Source organism: Triticum urartu, chromosome 3 (assembly GCF_003073215.2).
Source record: "Triticum urartu cultivar G1812 chromosome 3, Tu2.1, whole genome shotgun sequence".
In the NCBI taxonomy this organism is placed as follows: domain Eukaryota; kingdom Viridiplantae; phylum Streptophyta; class Magnoliopsida; order Poales; family Poaceae; genus Triticum; species Triticum urartu.
This window is the reverse complement of record NC_053024.1, coordinates 476,473,732-476,481,104: the sequence shown is the minus strand read 5'-3', so window position 1 is coordinate 476,481,104 and position 7,373 is coordinate 476,473,732.

Here is a 7,373-nt window from a genome sequence, read left to right as displayed (position 1 = left end):
GACGAGGGTCATCGGTCTCGACGCAGAGTACATGGAGCGTGCCCCTGGGAAGATCCAGCGCGACGCCGTCCTTCAGCTGTGCTTCGAAGATGATGTTTTGGTGTACCACATCATACACTCGCCCTCCATACCAGGTGAGCTTCACGATTTCTTGTCTCGGGAGGACGTATACTTCTGTGGGGCAGCCATCGAAGGGGACAAACAGAAGCTGGAGCCGTACAACCTTGATTTGAATAGCATCACTGACCTACAAACCAGAATCAAAATTCTTGTAGAAGTTTGTGATAAACAGACACCATCCTTATTCGACGTAGCAAATTTTGTGCTCGGTACAAATCTTCAGAAGGGTGATGAGACGGTGGCATTAAGGTCGTCTGGATGGGAGAATTATGCCTTGACGTACGAGTGGATAAAATATGCTGCCGTCGATGCCCGTGTGAGTTTTGAGATAGCTGCAAGGTCCAAAGAGCTTGTTGCGAAGCCGTCTCCCACAGAGAATGGGAAGAAGAAGAAGAAGAAGAAGAAGAAGAAGAAGAAGAAGAAGAAGAAGAAGAAGAAGAAGAAGAAGAAGAAGAAGAAGAAGAAGAAGAAGAAGAAGAAAAGGCTGCACCAGCAGGAGGGCATTATGGATGGATGAACTATTTCCTCTCTTGTAAAAAAAATTATTCCCTCTCGGTGTATATTGATATAGATGGACTATTTCGATGGTGTGCATGTCTTTGGAACAGAGTAGTAGCGTGGGTCCGCTTGACTATAAGGAACTATTTATCCGCATATATAGCTTTCTCTGCTACTCCTTCCAGTGATCGGTATGCAGTGCATGTGTCCGTAGACATGACAGCTTGCCCATGGAAGTTCAACTACGGCGACCATCACGTTTCATCTCGCGATTCCCACGACGCCTCTCCAACCCATGGCACCACGCCCCCCGATGTGCGCCTCACCCCTCTCGGCCGCACCGCCCCTCTGCCTTTGTGTGCATGACATGTGGGCCACCTAAAATGCGGCGAGCATCAGGTTTCTACCATAGCCACCCGCGATTCCCACGACGCCGCTCGAACCCATGAAACCACACGTCCCCCGACCTGTGGCTCACCCCTCTTGGCCCCTCTGCCTACGGGAGCATTACATGTGGACCAGTCACCTATCGGGTCCACATGTTATTGAATCAAAGGTAGGTGTAGTAAGGCATTGAAGCTCAGTCCCGGCGGCCCTGAGAGGGAAATGTAACTCCTGCGCCAGGGCTTGTGGTGCTCCCGCAGCACGAACTCGTGCCAAACTCGAGATTTGTTTCTTTACTATACATGCACGCAACGATTTAATGGACATTGTAATCTCAACATGTGATGGGGAGCTCTAAATTTGAATTTGAAACTTATAAAACGGTTCAAAACAAATAAACTGGGAGAGAGGGAGTATATCATAGGATGTGTCCCATACAAAATAAGTCCCCTGGTTTGTCACCGCGAAGATGCGGTTAGAAAGGAGCACAGCGTCTTCCTACTCGTACGGCAACAAATCGGCCGCAGACAGCATGGTCCGCCTTTGACCTCCATGTGCAAGGTTCGTGCTATCTTATTCAATCTCACCGTGGTTCCATCGTACCAATTCATGCGGTGGCCCATTGCATGGCTGATCCCAATGTTGGACAAAGGTTCTACGGGAACGGTTTCACCGTTGTAAATGTTGTGCAAATTGATGTTAGTACCCTCCCGTACATATGCAAGCCAATCTCCACTCGCACCGAGCCTAACCTGTGAAACAGTGGGCAGGGGGAGAATTAGGAAATGGACACAGAAGTAGTCTTTAGAATGCATTTACTACGTGATCAAACTCATCTTACCTGCTCATCGGAGGAAATCCGAGTGCCCCTCAACGTCGGCATCTCAAGGGGCGTCAACTTGCAACTACGGCCACGCCGCGCTGGAGAGACCCCCAAGGAAACATCCTCGTGCATTCCATGGAACATCAAGATGCATTTGTATGAGTAGTTTATCTTGTGAAAGAAAAGGATGAACGAGGGAAGGCCTCGTGAGATAGAGATGGACACTACTATTACCAATGTGCTGGCCCGTGCGTTGCAATGGATCCAAAGTAGTAGAATAATACTTGTTCACGTGCTTGAAATATAAACACTCTAGTTTTGATATACATGTGTCAGAAGACATGACAGCTTGTCCATGGAAGTTGAACCACGGCGACCATCACGTATCTTGTTTCTACCACTAAGCCACTAAAGTTCGGTCCTATGGGCCCCGAGAGGGAAATGTAACTCCTGTGGCAGGCCTTGTGGTGCTCCCGCAGTACGAGCTCATGCCAAAACTGGAATTTGTTTCTTACTACTACCAACTAGTACTAGTAAGGTACACGTGCATTGCACGCATGAGATTCTGGTGGTTTGTGCACTATGCTTCTACATGTGGAGCTTTCTGGATTCTAACATGTGGCAAAATCTGGTGGAATGTAAGGTTAGGCAAGTTTGATTAACTTAGGCGAGTGTTTGATTCAAGCCACACCTTAGGCAAGGCACACTAAGGCCCCACATGACATACACACCAAAAATGTGACAAGATTCCCTTAGGCATGCCAACTTGTTTCTCTCGTTTTGAAGAACTAATAACTTTTCCTAAGCTTAGTTGTGGCAAAGTTAGGGTCTGTTTGATTCAACGGATTTTCATAGGATCTTTGAAGGATTAGAATCCTTAGGAATTTTTCCTACGTTGGTCGTTTGATTCGTAGGATTGAATCATGTAGAATATTTTCCTAAGGATTCATTTGTACTACGTTTCACAGGAATTCTAACATGCACTCCAACGTCTTGAAAGAAATCCTTTGTTTTTCATGTGACACAATCAAACAAACTCAAATCCTATAGGGATCCAATGAACATGCCATTCCAATCCTACTTTTTTCCTATTCCTGTGTTTCTGCAATCCTATGAATCAAAGAGGCCCTTAGTCATGAATTAAGTTCAACCATGGAGTCTTCTAGATTATACATGTGGCAGAATCTGGTGGATGATATCCAACGGCCAGTAGTGCTCGGATTTGCCATCTTTGTACCGTTGGATTGGCTTCATCCAACGACCAACTTTCAAAGTTTTTCACACACTATATAGGGGGTATAGATATAGATGTGTCGGTCCGTTGCAATGGATCCAAAGTATATATATATCTATTTAGTGGAGTGCACTCTAAACACATTATCTATTTATTTTTCTCTAACCTTCCGTAACCATGCAACCAAGCCACATAAGCTTCATGGGTGCCCCCCACATCATATTATTCATACTACGTTGATTGAAAAAAAGATAAATCACCCAAAACAAGATCTTCCCATTTTTTGTTCCTATGATGTTGTGCCGTGCACGTACCTACTAGTTGTATAGTGGTAGTACTAGTAATATAGTATTAGGAGTACAAACTTGGTACTAGTAGGAGTAGTACTAGTACGGAATGCTCCTACTCTATCAACGAGCCCCGTCTGACACCAAATTTCTTGGCTTCCGTGCTATAGCTAGATCTTCCCCTCGTTTCTTTTTTCCAACCCGGCGGCGGACGGGTTGTTGGTTTGCTCAACGGCGGTCCCACATGAAAGTGAAAATGCTAGGCAACACGCCATCCCTAAGCCATGTGTCGTGCCGGACGAGCTGTGTTGTACTCCATATTCCCGGGCGTGTGGGGATGCGACGTGAACGTGGCAGGCCTTTTCCTTTTACCAGCAAAATGTGCTCGTGCGTTGCGACGGATCCAAAGTAGTAGAATAGTAGTATTTGTTCACAAACTTGAAAGAAATCACTATTGTTTTGATATACTCCTAATATATTACTCCCTCCGTACCTAAATATTTGTCTTCTTGAGATTTCAAATGGACTATCACATACGGATTATATAGACATATTCTAGTGTTTCTAGCAAGATGCCCGCATGTTGCACGAAGTTGATGGAAAAGGTAAGCACAACTTATAAATTGACGGATGGAGTACTAGTTATAGAGATGCATATAATTAAGCAAAGGGATCGCACATGTCGGTATTGAATGGAACGAGAATGCAACAGCACAATAAGAATTAGGGCCACAATGATGCAATCGCAGTGGTGGTTACAGAAGGTAAGAAGAAAGATGGATCCACGAACGTGCGACCTCCTCCTCCTCAACTTAGTGCGCCGGGCCACCGACCGGTGGCTAAGGAGCGGCGGCTTTTGTGGCAAGGTCGAGGTGCTTCTCAGCAAAGGCATCCAAGGCTTCCAGCCGGTTGAGGAAGTCCAACGTCGTAGCGTCCTCACTGGCCTTGTAGATACCTATGTACATGATTTCCTCGTACATGTGGATGTGTAGGTCGACGAATTCTTACAGGGCGAGGCGCCCTGCGGCGAGTGCGACCTCCAGGTGGACATTCTTCGTGGCGTCGGTGGGCAGTCTCAGGGCCACCAATGCTTGAAAGAGGTTTCGTCCATGGAGGCTGATTAGGGTGGCAGGCAATGAGGAGACCGGGCACGCGGGCTGGAGGAGTATGGTGATGTCGTCTGCGAGCTTCTTGAGGACGGTGAACTTGTTGCTGGTGGCAACGATCATATGGTCCAACTGAGAGTCGTAGTTGGCGTCGAAGGCGGCCATCCACCAGCCGGTCTCCAACACTGTCTAGAGACAATCCTCGGCGCCATGCCGCAGGCCAGCGTCGTGGACCATTTGGCGCAGTCGCTGGCCGCTCACGAGCATCGCCGCCATGGGTCTGGAGTGAGCTCTTTTGCGCTTAGTGTAGGTGCTTAGGCAAATGCTTAGGTGCGTACGATGTGGTAGATGCATTGGAATGGAGGGGCGCTTTTATACGAGGGCAATGAGCGCAAACTGCGTTGCATTCACATCGTGCAGCCTATTTTCCCAGACCTCCTCCCATTACTTCCCTCATGCATTAATTGAAGAAGGATGCATTGGCCGTTCAACATATCGGGAACCGCTACTCCCTCCCTCGTCTGCATTAAAGCCGTATCGGGAACTGCGCCGCCCGCTGTCAAATCGAATACTCCCTCCGTCTAGGTGAGTATTAAGTCATCTTACAAAAACCAAATAGTAAACACATAGGCGTGGTGCATTAACTCTCACGTTGTTTCTTATTTTTTGACATAAATAGAGGAATCAACCAAGAAGAGATGTGGGGCTTGTATGATTTTAATGACTTGAGACTATCAAACATGACATGCAGTGGTCAGTTTGTTGCACAAGAACAAATACAACCCACGTCAGCACACACGCATCTTATATAGCATCACATCCAATGGCTATAAAAGATGAATGAGACCAAATTATATCTCGTCTAGATGAGTTCTAGCAAAACTGTATTAATAATACTTAGTACTCCTGCGCCATGTATCATATATTAGTATCATGTAGTACTTTATTTATTTATGAGGTATCCAGATGGCACTGCACCGCCAAGAAAAGAGGGTAACATCAAAATTATGGACTACATTTTTGAGTATGTTGGTAAGGTCCGGTCATAGTCACTTGTTGAAATCTCTAAAAAAGACAAATACTCCCTCCGTCCGGAAATACTTTTCATCAAAATGGATAAAAGGAAATGTATCTAGACGTATTTTAGTTTTAGATACATCTCTTTTTATCCATTTTGATGACAAGTATTTTCGGACGGAGGGAGTAGAAAACAGAGTTGGTGATGATGGTGTGCGTGCCATCCTGCAATATAGGCCGTCGGATTTATATCTAATGGATAGGAAAGAAACTATGGCAATTTTGCAAAAATATACCCACACGTCTCTCCACGTTCGCAAATAAGGCCTTCCCTCGTTCAACCTTTTCTCTCACAAGATAAACTACTCATACAAATGCATCTTGATGTTCCGTGCAACGCACGGGCAGCTAGCTTATTTCTTTTAAAATAGTTGTTGCGATAATTGGGTTGAAGTGATATATTTTATGTCTGCCCCGAATGATTTCAGATTCACTAGTAGTAACAAAGAAAAGGTTGCCTTGTTAATTAAAAGAAAACGGGGTGAAAACTATCACATGAGGCCGGTAAAAACAAGGCACACTGGGTTTAGCGTCATCGTCACTACAGCTGTGCGCGCGCGAGAAGTCTACATATCGAGGGTGCTACCGAGCGAGGCACCGAGACACAATGTTTGAGAGAGAGAAACCAATTGACAGATTATGATCAGATCGAGTTGTCACCCTTCTGCTGTCATTGTTGGGGGGAGGAAGAGAAAGATGTATCGAGAGTGTGCGCGGTAGGCACAGAGGCACAACTAGCGAGTGTGTGTGTGTGTGTGTGTGTTTGAAAGAGGAATAGATAGATTATTATCAAGATCGATGTGCCACCCTACTAGCTCCTTCGATGCCGTGTAGTGTGTGTGTGTATGTTTGAGAGAGAAGCCAGTCGATAGATTAGTATCAAGATCGAGGTGTCACCCTACTCCTTCGGTGTTGGGAAGTGTGGGTGTGTGGGGGGTAGTGACACTCACATATCTCTACTCTTATAAAAAACAGAGTTGGTGATGATGGTGTTCCTGCCATCCTACAATATAGGCCATCCAATTTATATCCGACGGACAGGAAGGAAACTATGGCAATTTTGCAAAAAGATACCCACATCCCTCTCCGCATTTGCAAATAAGGCATTCCCTCGTTCATCCTTTTCTCCCACAAGATAAACTTCTCATACAAATGCATCTTGATGTTCCGTGCAACGCATGGGCATCTTGCTAGTAGGGAGAATAAGTTTGTGTGACACATATCTAGCTATATTAAGGGATAGGTAGATAGCATATGTGTGAGAGACAATAGTGGCTGTGGGTGGGCGGAATTAAAGGGGTGGGCGTGTTAGACATAGAGACTGTGTGTCTTTCTGTGTGAGAGACTTGTAGGATGGGGTAGACAGACGAATTTAACCTTGACGGAGGGAGAGAAATACATGAAGTGCGCGTGTGTGATTCCGATGCCCACAGGGAAATGAGATATGTATGCGTGTGAGAGAGATTGCACAATTCATTCACGTATCACAATCTAGCGATCGTGGACGTGCATCGCTTGAACATAAGTCAATATCTACTTCGTATCCTGGCCAAAGGTACAATATCGATTCAACGCTATAAAGATTGGACACTCACATATCACATTTTTTCTAATTAAATAAGCCTTTTTAGTTGTGCATGCCAAAGTTACAATGATGTTTCTTCAAACAACTAATGTAGCTATCATGAACATGCACCATTGTTACTCTTGCATTCAAATTCATTAGTCTTGGATGATTTAAGTTTCTATTTTGAAGTAATATATGTAATATTCATATATGAATTCAACGGGTACGCAATTTATGAAGTGGAGGCTATGTAATCATATAAGGTAACACTTTTAAC